Here is a 12,572-nt window from a genome sequence, read left to right as displayed (position 1 = left end):
CATCCATACCTTGGGGTGGCCACGCCCTCACTTTATGCATCTGATGCTGAGATCTCCCGGTGGGGCAGAAATAAACCCCTTTTCAAGAGACCTGGCTTCCTAACTGAACCAAGCTGCAGATTTCATTCCGCTCCGGTATACATGGATGTATGGATCATTTGTTTCTGCTGGCTTCTGTCACCCACTCTATTTGCCTCCAAATTCTGAGGTCTGCCTCTTCATCTCCACTGTGATTCAGGGCATCTCTCAGCTTCTCTAACTCCTGGAGCCTGCAATGCCCTCCTGGGAGTCCATCATATGGAAAGTTCCAGCTCTCTCTCCACCTGCCCTCTCCTCATCTGCTGGGTAAGGGTCACCTTGAAGCTGCCTATTTTGTCTCTGTTGGCTCAAAGGAGCCCATTCTTACTATGAAAGTCACACTGGTGTGCCAGGATGCTCCTTCACCCTCCTGGGCCCCCCGTCACTTGGAAAAGGATGCCTCTCCTCATCTTTAACTTGGATATTTCTGACAACTCTCTTGATCTACTTGAGAATGCCCCAAATTTAAATTGTCACAAGGACCACATGTTCTCAGCTCCTTCCTGGCTCTTCCTCACCTCCCCCAGGAGCTGCCTACTCTATCTCTTCCTTATGCCCTCCTGGACCTCTACAATACTGGAATCCTGCTGGCAGAATTCCTCCTTGTAGCCTTTGTCCCTGCTGTCTCTCAGCTCTCTTCTGGGTCTCACTGGAAATGAGAGGCCAAACCTACTCCATCTTGGGACCGGCCTCCATCTTAAAAGAAACTTGACCTATAGCTGAACCCAAGCTGCACCCAAGTACCAGGAAGGACGCCATGGCTTATCTTTGACTCATACTCCAGAGTTATTCTCTAGCTACTTCCCTAAGAACAGTCAATCAAGGATTAGTCTCATTGTTTCAAATGTACTTTCAGAGCTTTTGTGATTGCTCATGGGTTCAGAGCACCCACCCATCAGTTTACAATAGTCATAAATTAGGTGCTTGCTGGGTTTAAACCCCCTTGCTTGCTCACCATTTCCTATAAAGCCTTGTCCCTCTGAGAACTCAGCCTTCACTCTCCCATTCTGCTGCATCAGAGAGACTGCGTTGTTGCCCAAGCTGGAGCTTAAATGAAGACCCTAGTACGATTACATCAGAGTGGGCTACTTGGTCATCTTTTGGAGCTCTTGAAAGAGGCACAACAGAACCTTCCCTCTGTAAGAGTTCTGTTCGCAACCCTTTTTCTTTTTATCCTCGGACTCAGAGATTACACTAGCCTCAGCTAAAGGTGTGTGCCACCACTGCCGACTAAAAGTTTCTCATCTATAAGCTTTTTTCTACTCCATCCACACACACTCCTTTAATCCCAGCACTTGGGAGGCAGAGGCAGGTGGATTTCTGAGTTCGAGAGTTCGAGGCTAGCCTGGTCTACAGAGTGAGTTCCAGGACACCCAGGGCTATGCAAAGAAACCCTGTCTCGAAAGAAAAGGAAAAAGAAAAAAGAAGTCTCTTATCTTTCCAATTTCTTTGCTGTCTGCTCTCATAAAGAAATCTCTTAAGACTATTATGTAAATTCTTTACCTCCAGATTTGTAAATTCACTAGGTATGGTCTAAGAATCTGTAAAATATGTTCCAGGTGTCATAACGCATGCCTTTAATCCCAGCATTTGGGAGGCAGAGGCAGCTGGATCTCTGTGAGTTCAAAACCAGTGTGGTCTACAAAGAGAGTTCCAGAACAGCCAGAGCTACACAAAGAGAAACTTGTTTCAAAAATTTTAAAAAAAAAGGGAGGGGGGGCTGGTAACAAGCAACCAAGCATGATGGTCCACACCTTTAGGGAGGCAGAGTGAGGCAGAGTTTGAGGCCAACCTGATTTACAAAGCACATTCCAGAACAGCCACCAGGACTGCATAGAGAAACCCTGCCTCAAAAAAAAAAAAAAAATAACAAAAGATTGATAGATTGATAGTTTAAAAACTCCATACATATGGTCATCTTAATTTACTACAGCAGAGTGTGTATGCATCTTGAATTCAACTCTTGTTTAGGGAAATAGATGTTTTAAAATTGTAGCAGCCTGGCTTGCCTCCGTCTTGGCAGATGAGCTCATCAGGGCGGAAGCAACCATGTGGCTGGCAGCCACCTTTACTAAAGTTACAAGCGAGTCCATGCCTCGTAAGTTCACCACCACCTTGACTGAGATGACTAACTAAGAGAGAGCTCATAAACACTTCTTAGTCCTTCTGAGCGCTCTGTTTATCATGATGTCTCCATTTTAGACTAAGGAGGCAACAGCCCGTCTTCAAGATAGTTTGAATTAGGATGGATTTTCTATGATAATTTTTGTCCTGAGAGTAAAAAGTTTAGATAAGGAACAACACATTTGATGAGTAAGGTCTTTCTGATAAGTAAGGCGAGCAAATTCCTAAGTATTAAAGATCTACTCAGATTATCAAAAGTTGACTGCCTTAGTCGTTGTTCTACTGCTGTGAAGAGACACATGACCACGACAACCCTTATAAAGGGAAACAAAACCCTTAACTGGGGCTTGCTTACAGGTTCAGAGATTTAGTCCGGAATTAGCAGGGCGGGCAGCACGGCAGCTCAAAGGCAGAGTGGGAAAGGGGTTCCTCCCATCACGACTCCTGTGTCATTGCGGTGTTGTGATTTGTGATTGGTTCTCAGTAGGACATAGAAATTCTGATCTTCCCCGGCTTGTCTTAAAAAAGATCATAATGTCAACAGCAGTGGGATGTGGACCAGAGACACAGTTCCAGGCTTCTGCCTGAGCGGTTCCTTTCTCTGGACACCTCTGATCAGGAGAAGCCAGGATTCTTGGCTTCCTTAATTATTCTCCGCCTTATTTTTGGAAACAGTCTCCCATTGAACCTGGAACTCACCAGTTTGTCTAGACTGGTCAGCTAGGGAGCACAGGGGATCTGCCTGTTTTCGCCCCTTCAGTGTTGGGGCAACAGACATGGACCTCTACGCTTGGGTGCTGACAGTTGGAGTTCAGGTTTTTCTGTTTGTATGGCAAACACTTTACTGACTATCCATCCTTCCAGCCCCAAGGGGAAAATATTTTTAAGGTGTTCTCTCTCTTCTCTCCCTCCCTCTCTGATAGGATCTCACTTTGTAGCTCTGCTTGGCCTGTAACTCGCTCTGTATACCAGGCTGGTTTCAAAACCACAGAGATTTGCCTACCAAGTGCTAGAGATAAAGTGTGGGGTCTTTTTACATAGCTCTGGCTGTCCTAGAACTCACTATGTAGACCAGGATGGCCTGGAACTCAAAGAGATCTATCTGCCTCTGCTTTCTCAGTACCATTGCTATTTCAATATTCTTTTTTGAATACTTACCTGACAGGGGACATTCCAGCATTCCAGGCAGAGGACTGTCTACTGCAGTTCACATGTGCTGGCTCCTGCAATTTCTCCAAATTTGGGAAACTCAATTGTGTAATTGTTGGTAGTAAGGGACTGTGTTCATGCTGTCTCCTGGGAAACTACACACACACACACACACACACACACACACACACACACGAATGCACAAACTCACATTCTCTTTTATTTTTATTTTATGTGCATTAATGTTTTTGCCTGCATGTACATCTGTATGAGGGTGTCAGAACTGGAGTTACAGAAAGTTGTGAGCTGCCATGTGGGTGCTGGGAATTGAACCCAGGTCTTCTGGAAGAGCAGCCAGGACTCTTTAACTATTGAGTCATTTCTCTAGCCTCACTCACCCCACCTACCCACACACACATATTCTTACTTGAAATTTCTGTGGTAAAAAATAGATAGATAGATAGATAGATAGATAGATAGATAGATAGATGATAGAGAGATAGATAGATGATAGATAGATAGATAGATAGATAGATAGATAGATGATAGATAGATAGCCGACCGAGGCTGTGCTCGCCTTTAATCCCAGCACTTGGGAAACAAAGGTATTCAAATCTCTGGGTTCAAGGCTGGCCTACTCTCAGGGAGAATTCCAGGATAGCCAGGGCTACACAGAGAAATTCTGTCTCAGAAAACAGAAGAAAGAAAGAAAGAAAGAAAGAAAGAGAGAGAGAGAGAGAGAGAGAGAGAGAGAGAGAGAGAGAAATCCTTGTGGCAATGCAATAGTATGAAATCTCTTATATTTTTAAAATCTCTTGTTGATTTTGTTAAGTTTCCCATCATGTACTCCAGTCCTGCTCCTCTTCTTGTTCCCTCATAAGGTTCCTTTGCCCTTGCAACTTCCCCTCAAAATAAAAAACACACAAACAACAGCAACAACAAAAGCAAAGCATCGAAACCATCTCATCGTGGGAGCTGCAGTGTGTCCCACTGTGTCCCACAGTGAGTCCCTGTCCACACACTGTCAGGTGCAAATGTTCATTGCAATGTGTCTCTTACATTTTTTATTTTTGAAACAGGGTTTCTCTGTATAGCCCTGGCTGTCCTGGAACTCACTCTGTAGACCAGGCTGGCCTCCCAAGTGCTGGGATTAAAGGCATGCGCCACCACTGCCCGACCTGTCTCTTACATTTTAAGAGTCTGGAATTTTGCTGAATCCAATGGCCAAAGTTAATAATATACTTTGAAGTCTCTTAAGAATGGTATCCTACTGTGTACTCAGCCTGTTTGTTTAATCTCCCTTTAAGAGAACAATGTAACAGATAACCTCCCTTGTCTTGGATTGACCACAGAGCTCTCAGTTTTTATGACCTACACTAACACATAGCTTAGATTATGTATTAGTTGAATTATGATGTACCCTCCATGCCCCTAAAGTGAAGGTTTATGGCTTTCGGAGGGTAAGCAGTGATGATGTTAGTACTGTTTGTTGTTTGCGTCAGTTGGGATCCATTGGAGCCAGTGACATAATCCCTTTGTAAACTAAGATTTCCATGAAGTGCCCTTCATTCTTTCCTCACGTGATGCCTTCTGTGCTGTTCAGTAAAGACATCTTGAAGCCCTTTGATAGGGACTGACAGAGACAGACACAGGTACACAGGCAGACAGGGATTCAGACTCACGCAATGGACAGACGGAGAGGTGGGAGACACCAGGCACATGACAAGAGAGAATCCAAATCTGAACTTGCTCTTGGTTAACTGACTCCACGGACAGGGTTTTCATTTTCTCCCTTAATGTGACACCTTATGTGAAACTGTCAATGACTCTGAGTTATTCACCGATGTGTTTAACCCAGGAAATCTCTATTAAAGGACTATTGTGTTTAGGCAAATGCTGTCTGTGGTGGTTTGAATATGCTTGGCCCAGGGAGTGGCACTGTTAGGAGGTGTGGCCTCTTGGAGGAACTGTGTCACTGTGGAGGTAACTTTGAGACCCTCCTCCTAGCTGCCTGGAGGCCTTCTCCTCAGTCTTCTCCTGTTTGCCTTCAGATCAAGATGTAGAACTCCCAGCTCCTCCAGCACCAGGTCTGCCTTCATGCTGCCAGGTTTCCTTCTTGATGATAATGGACTCAAACTCTGAATCTGTAAGCCAGCCCCATATTAAATGTCATCCTTATAAGAGTTGCCTTGGTCATGGTGTCTCTTCACAGCAATGGAAACCCTAACTAAGACACTGTCAGAGCAAATTTTTTGTTAGTTCTGCTGACATACGTATGAATTTCTCTTAGCTGCTGAAACTTCCAAACCAGACTCTGAGGTGAGTGGCCCCTTTCCCCACCCAAGTCACAAGTTCTAGTGTTCCTTTGATCCTGTCTCTGTAAGACCCCATAGCATCGAGGTTCAGACAAGGAAGAAGGAATGCAGCACAGAAAAGCCAAGAAGAATATGGACACTGTCTTAGTTAGGATTTTACTGCTGTGAACAGACACCATGACCAAAGCAAGTCGTTTTTTTTTTTTTTGGTTTTTCGAGACAAAGTTTCTCTGTATAGCCCTGGCTGTCCTGGAACTCACTCTGTAGACCAGGCTGGACGCGAACTCAGAAATCTGCCTGTCTCTGCCTCCCAAGTGCTGGGATTAAAGGCGTGCGCCACCACCACCCGGCCCAAAGCAACTCTTATAAAAGACAACATTTAATTGGGGCTGGCTTACAGGTTCAGAGGTTCAGTCTATTATCATCAAGGCAGGAACATGGCAGCATCCAGGAAGGCATGGTGCAGGAGGAGCTGAGAGTTCTACATCTCCATCTGAAGGCTGCTAGTGGAAGACTGACTTCCAAGCAGCTAGGGTGAGGGTCTTATAGCCCACACCCACAGTGACACACCTATTCCAACAAGGCCACACTTTCTAATAGTGCCACTCCCTGGGCTGAGCATATACAAACCATCACAGACACCTTGTGGGCTCTCTCATCCAGCCTACTAGTGTCAGGTATACAGCAAAGCTTCCATCAAAAACCCAAAAGGAGGCTGGGTGTGGTGATGCCTTTTATCCCAGCATTTGGGGTGCATAGGCAAGAGGGTATCTGTGAATTCCAGGACAGCCAGGAGCCAGTTACAAAATAGAGAGAACGTTTCTCAAAAAAGAAAAAAAAAAGGCAATCTTCTTCATGCACATTTATAATCCCAGCATTTAGGAGGCTGAGTCAAAAGGGTTGTGAGTTCAAGTTCAGCCTGGTTGGGTAACACATTGGGTTCCAGACCGTACCAGGTGAGACCCTCTCTTGCCATATTCTTATAATCCCAGCTCAGGAAGCTGAGGTAAAAGGTTACAAATTCACGGGCAGCCTGAGCTACACAGTGAAATCCTGTCTCCAAGAATTGGGGGGTGGGGGAGACTTTGTAGAAGCTGAATAAATATAGGCTCCTGAAGGGTGGGTACGAAGAGGACATAAAGGACTGTTTCCCTCCAGGTGGTTGTGAGACCATCCACAACCCCTGTGACGCAATAAGGAAAACAACTGTTCTGTCTACAGTAATAATAGCACAGCCATCGCCACTCCCTAGCAGAAGACAGGGAGGATGCCAAGCCCACCATAACCTGACATGCCACCCACTACCCGTTCCTGCACACCACTGCAAGTCCTCTCGGAAAGTGCTAGATAGATCTGAGCAGGAGGTTGTCTGAAGCAGTGCTGCAGGATGTACCCCCATGAGGTAATCAGCCATAACGGAGGGTCTTGCTGGTAACTCTTCCTCTCATGCTCTTGTGAATTCATTGGCTCAGCACACTGGACTTAGGTAGAATGTTTCTTTGTTTTGTCATTGGCTCTCTACCTGGGGTAACTGTCAGGTAGCTAGTCAAATATTAGCAGGTCATTGATGGTGGACCCACCCATACTTCTGAAATCAGGTTTCCCATCTCCTATGCCATATGTGTGTGTTGCTTTGAGGCAGAGTCTCACTACGTAGCACTAACTTCCCAGAACTCTCTATGTACCTGAGGATAACTCTGAACTCCTGAGCCTTCCATCTCTATTTCTACAAGTGCTAGAATTATACACATGTGCCTTCACACCTAGTTTGTGTGGATATGTGCACCAAATGGGTGCCTGGCATCCCCGGAAGCACAAGAAGGCATCTGATTCCCTGGAGCTGGAGTTACAGACAGTAGTGAGCTGTCCACCGTGGATGCTGGACCATGGATGCTGGAAGCCATCCTGTCTGAGGACAGCACATGCTTTAACTGCTGAGCTGTTTCTCTAGCCCCCAACTCACTCATTTATTGATTGAACCTTCTCTCCCGCCCTTTGGCATTGAATCCAATCAGTAGTCTGTCTTGCTCTCTGTTTTCCTCTACTGTGCAGAATCTCTTTGATTCTACACAATTCCCATTTATTCATGTGATTATTCCCTGGACTATCACAGTACTTTTTGGGAAGTATATCCTCTGCCTATGTCCTCTAGGTTTTTCTTTTTTCTTTTTTTCCTCAAGTAGCTTCAAAGTTTCCAATCATCTGTTGAAGCCTTTGACACATTTGCATTGATTTTTTTGTTTTGTTTTTTGTTTTGGTGCCAGGTGAGAGATAGGCGTCTAGTTCCACTCACTGGCCTGTGAATGCCCAGTTTCCCAAGCACCATTTATTGAAACACCGTATTTTCTCCAATATATGCTGCCTGGAGCCTCTGTTAAAGTTCTTCCATGTTGCTGGGAATTGAACTCAGGACCTCTGGAAGAGCAGTCAGTGCTCTTAACCGCTGAGCCATGTCTCCAGCCTTTGTCCTTGTTTCTATTGATGTATGACATCTATTGACTTGCATGTAGTGAACCACCTCTATATATAATGAACCGTCCATATAATGGAGCCGGCTTGATCACGCACCACCAAGACTGGTTTTACATCAGACCAGCAACTGAACCCAGCACTTTACACATGCCAGGCAAGCACTCTGCCACTGAGATACAACCGCAACCCTCTCTCTGACTTTTTTTTTGTTTTGTTTTGCTTTATTTTTAATTTGTCTCAGGCAAACTGGTGAAGTGGAAACTTCTGGTTTCTTCGGAAAGTCAGCTGTGTTGAATGGTGTTTTGCTGAGGCGGACATGTGAAAGGCTGTCTCAGTGGACACAGGTGAAAGGACGTTTTGCTAAAGCAACCACGTGAAGGGATCCTTTGATAGCTAATGACGCATATGTATTGGTTCGCCTTGCCACTACTGCAGACTCCGACCAATTGGCAGAGTGACGTCTGCTGATACAGACTCACGTGGAGTTTTGCTAAGATAGACTCACATGCAGAGACATACAAGACAGGTATCGAAGCAAGACCTATGGAAGACATGTGCTGTTTGGAGGAAGTAATAAATAGGATTGAATGGACAGTGACAGGGACTTCCTCGCATGGCTGGCTTTACAACACTTCTTGGTCTCCTGTCTTTGTTGGTCTTCCCTTTGTTGAGAGAGACGTGGCAAAGAACTTCTGTTGTAATTACCAATTCAGATGTAAATGGCAATTCACAGCCCAATTCAGCTGAGGCCTGGCTCCTTCTGTGAGGTCCCGCCACCAAGGCTGGCTTATGTTTGACATCCCAACGCTACTGAACTGGACTGCTGGTATATTCGTGAAGTGTTTGTATGTGGATTGAGCTGCTGCTGACTTCTCTGAACTAAACTGCTGATTTCCTGACAACACAGATGAGATTTGCTCCCAAGTACAAATTCTAAACAGGTCCACTTTCCCTGTATCCTAATCACCTTTATTTTTCATTACCACTGGTAGGTGGTGGGCTGGAAGGGAGATTAAAGCATTTCAGGATCACTATTTAAAATAGAGTTGAGAAAAATTGAAGGTCTGGTTGAACATTAAAGGTTTTTTAGGCGAGGTCTTGTCAGAATCAACAGCTCAATGTTCCCTGGGGGTTGATTCAACTTTTGTCACAGGACATTTATTGTCATGAGATATGTATTATTTGTTCACTCAAAGTAACCTGCAAAGCAAACAACAGATGGAAGTAGAGGCAGCCATGCAACAAGATTTTACCATGCTGAAAATATTCAGGCTCACGCTAAGAGCCAGTGCTTTTTGCTCAAAACACCTTGACTCCTTGTCATCGAGTTGCTGCATTTGTGGATATTTGATCACATTGTGAACCCCAAAACTGTGAACTAGAAAAGCTGTGTGGAGTGGCTCAGCCCTGGTACACATCTTTAATCCAGAGAGCTTTCTGTAAACAGGATTAAATAAAGTCAACCCTAGGACAACAGGCAGAACTAGAAACCAGTGAACATAAGGAAGGAAAAGGACAGACATTGAGTTAAAGGGTATTTAAGGCAGTGTGGAGAAGGAACTTTTTCCTCTTTGAGGTTGGTGGAGTAGGAGAGTCAGCTGGGGGCTTTCTCTGCTCTCTAAGTTAGCAGGCTTTCAACAACACAGTGTCTGGTTCCCAAGTCTTCATTTGGTAAATCAAACGTTTGGACTTTTATTTTTTTAAATAAATGGCAAATGAGCCAAGAAACAGTTCTTCCCAGGAAAACATCCAGCTTGGTAGACTGCATAAAACCCACTACAAGATCTCTACTTATCTTGAGAATTGACCAATTTTAGCTTCCACATTTTAGCTTCCACATGGTGGGACCAGCATCTACAATTCTCATCCAGCTCCCTGAATAGCACCTTTCTAGTAAAAGGCCCTGGGTGAAGCACCTGATACACTTGCTTGCAAGCCTGTTGGGACTGACTTCACAGTCACCGGGAGATTTATCTGTGACTACACTTATTACTGGGTTGTGGTCTTCGTTAAGGCCTAGGTAACTGTTACTTCACTAGTGTTATGGTCTGACACCCCTTTCACCCCCAGAAGAACCGTTGCCATTTTGTTCCATGCCTGCCACTCACGGAACAGAGAAGTGACTTGGCTCAGAGCAAGGACATGCTGACCACATACCCTGTTTTGTTCTGTATGCTGTCAATATTCTATATGAGGTTTGCTAATCTTAAATTCCACAAAGCTTTACATAGGACCCATCAAATCAAAGGTCAATATGAACTGTTATATCTAAAATATCTTGAGTTAGAGCTGACCACCGGGCAGCACTTCCTGCACCTTCATATGAACTCATTGTGGTTTTGGTGGTTTTTTTTTTCTTTATAAGCTGATAGAAAAAGATGTCTGTTGTCATAGTTCAGATAATTCTGAGCTATGTCCCTGCTCTGACCAGCATTGGGGTGTGTGTTCAATAAACTGTTCTTGCTTGCCTGAAATCAGTGCTCATATGGTTTGTTCTCACTAGACCTGAAAGGACTAAGTTCACAGTACAGTTAATTCAGGAAACAGTATTAATGAAACAGCCAACACAGTGATGGGATTCTCCATGTGCTGTGTTGGACTTCGCTAGCATTTTTGTTGTTCTTCTGATTTAGTGTTCCCCTCAACTACCGTCATTTGGTTGGATTGGACAATGGTGGGCCTTGGGAGTCTGTCTACCCCCAATAAAAAGAGTCTAGCATCTAAGCAAGGCATGGTGGCACACACCTTTAATCCTAGCACTCAGGAGGCAGAGGCAGCAAGATCTCTGTGAGGTCAAGGCCAGCTTGGTCTACAGAGTGAGTTCCAGGGCAGATAGGGCTATGTAGAGAGACTTTGTCTTTAAAATATATATATTCTAGCATGTAATAGTAGTTCTTGAGCATCTTCCAGATGAATGATTCCAGATGTTTGATGAAAGCATCTTGTGTGTATCTATTGAAAAATACTCCTGGAAGTAAGAAGATTGCTGGATAAAACAAAATCTTAGTATCAGGAATGATACCTATGAGTTGTTGATCACTGAGGCTCTTAAGGCCCCAAACAAGATGTCAGTAGCATGGCAAAAATAAAAAGTAAGTCCCTATTGCTGGAGACATTACAGGCTCTGGTGTAAAGTATGGAGAAATTAGGCTGATGTCCTAACCTGGATCCTCCCTTCCTAGCTATTCTGGCTAGGTTTCTGTCAACTTGACACATGCTAGAGTTATCTGAAAGGAGGGAACCTCAGTTGAGAAAATGTCTCCATAAGGTCAGGCTGTAAGACATTTTCTTCACTAGAGACTGAAATAGAAGAGCACAGCTTATTGTGGGTGGAGCCATCCCTGTGCTGGTGGTCCTGGGTTCTATAAGAAAGCAGGCTGAGCAAGCAGTGAGAAGCAAGCCAGTAAGCAGCACCTCTCCATGGCCTCTGCATCAGCTCCTTCCTCCAGGCTCCCGCCCTGTTTGAGTTCACCACTTGCTTTAATGATGAACAGTGGCATGGAAGTGTAATCCAAATTAAAGCCTTTCCTCCCCAAGTCGCTTTGGTCATGGTGCTTCCTCACAGCAATGGTGACCATTACTAAAACACTAGCTCATATAATCCCAGAAGGTGACACTCAGGTAACAGACCCTGCTCAGCTATGAATCTTGTCACTCAAGATGCACCTGGCTCCTAAACAGCAGCTGAGGGAGAGATGACTTCTCCCAGGAAAGCCACCATGCTTTCCTCAGGTGGAATCGCTGCTTTGATTTGCCATTACCCTCTCTACATAAAGGTCACCAGAAATGGTCTATTTAGAATGGTGTGTAAATTGGCCCATAAAATAATCAAGAGGAACTTTTAAACCGGAAAGCAAATAGGATCTGTCTGGGTCATTCAAAAGCTGATGTTTGGCTGAAAGAGGGAGGACTCAGATGTTTAAAATAAAACACTGCTTTTCCAAAGGACCCAAGTTGGGATCCCAGTACCCACAGCAGCTTACGACCACTCCAGCTCCAGAAGATCCATTGGTCTCATCTGGCCTCCTAGAGTACTCATATCCACACATGGCATATACACAGAAGTAAAAATAATAATAACAACAACAAATGGGGCTTGCAAAAGTGCGAGGATCTGAGTTTTGGATCCCCAATACCCATGGAAAAGCCATGTACAGGGGCAAGTGTCTATAATCCCAGCGCTAGGAGGTGAAGACAGGCAGGCCCCTAGAGCTCACTGGCCAGACAGCCTAGTTGAATTAGTGAGCTCCAGATTCGGTGAGGAATCCTGTCTCAAAATTAACCTGGAAAGTGGTACAGAGAGTGGTACAGAGAGACACCCTACACCACCCTCTAGTCTCTACCTGAAAGTATATGGAATATATATGTTTGCTGGTGTACACATACTTTCTCTCTCTCTCTCTCTCTCTCTCTCTCTCTCTCTCTCTCTCTCTC

At 44.7% G+C, this 12,572-nt stretch overlaps 1 pseudogene; it reads left to right on the top strand.

Moving 5' to 3' along the window:
- The first annotated feature begins 3,352 nt into the window (after window positions 1-3,352).
- LOC114610597 lies at window positions 3,353-3,501 on the top strand (annotated as a pseudogene).
- The last annotated feature ends 9,071 nt before the right edge of the window (window positions 3,502-12,572 follow it).

This window comes from Grammomys surdaster, unplaced genomic scaffold (genome assembly GCF_004785775.1).
Source record: "Grammomys surdaster isolate TR1022 unplaced genomic scaffold, NIH_TR_1.0 126048, whole genome shotgun sequence".
In the NCBI taxonomy this organism is placed as follows: domain Eukaryota; kingdom Metazoa; phylum Chordata; class Mammalia; order Rodentia; family Muridae; genus Grammomys; species Grammomys surdaster.
The sequence above is the reverse complement of the archived record's forward strand: the minus strand, read 5'-3'. Positions and strand labels throughout refer to the sequence as shown.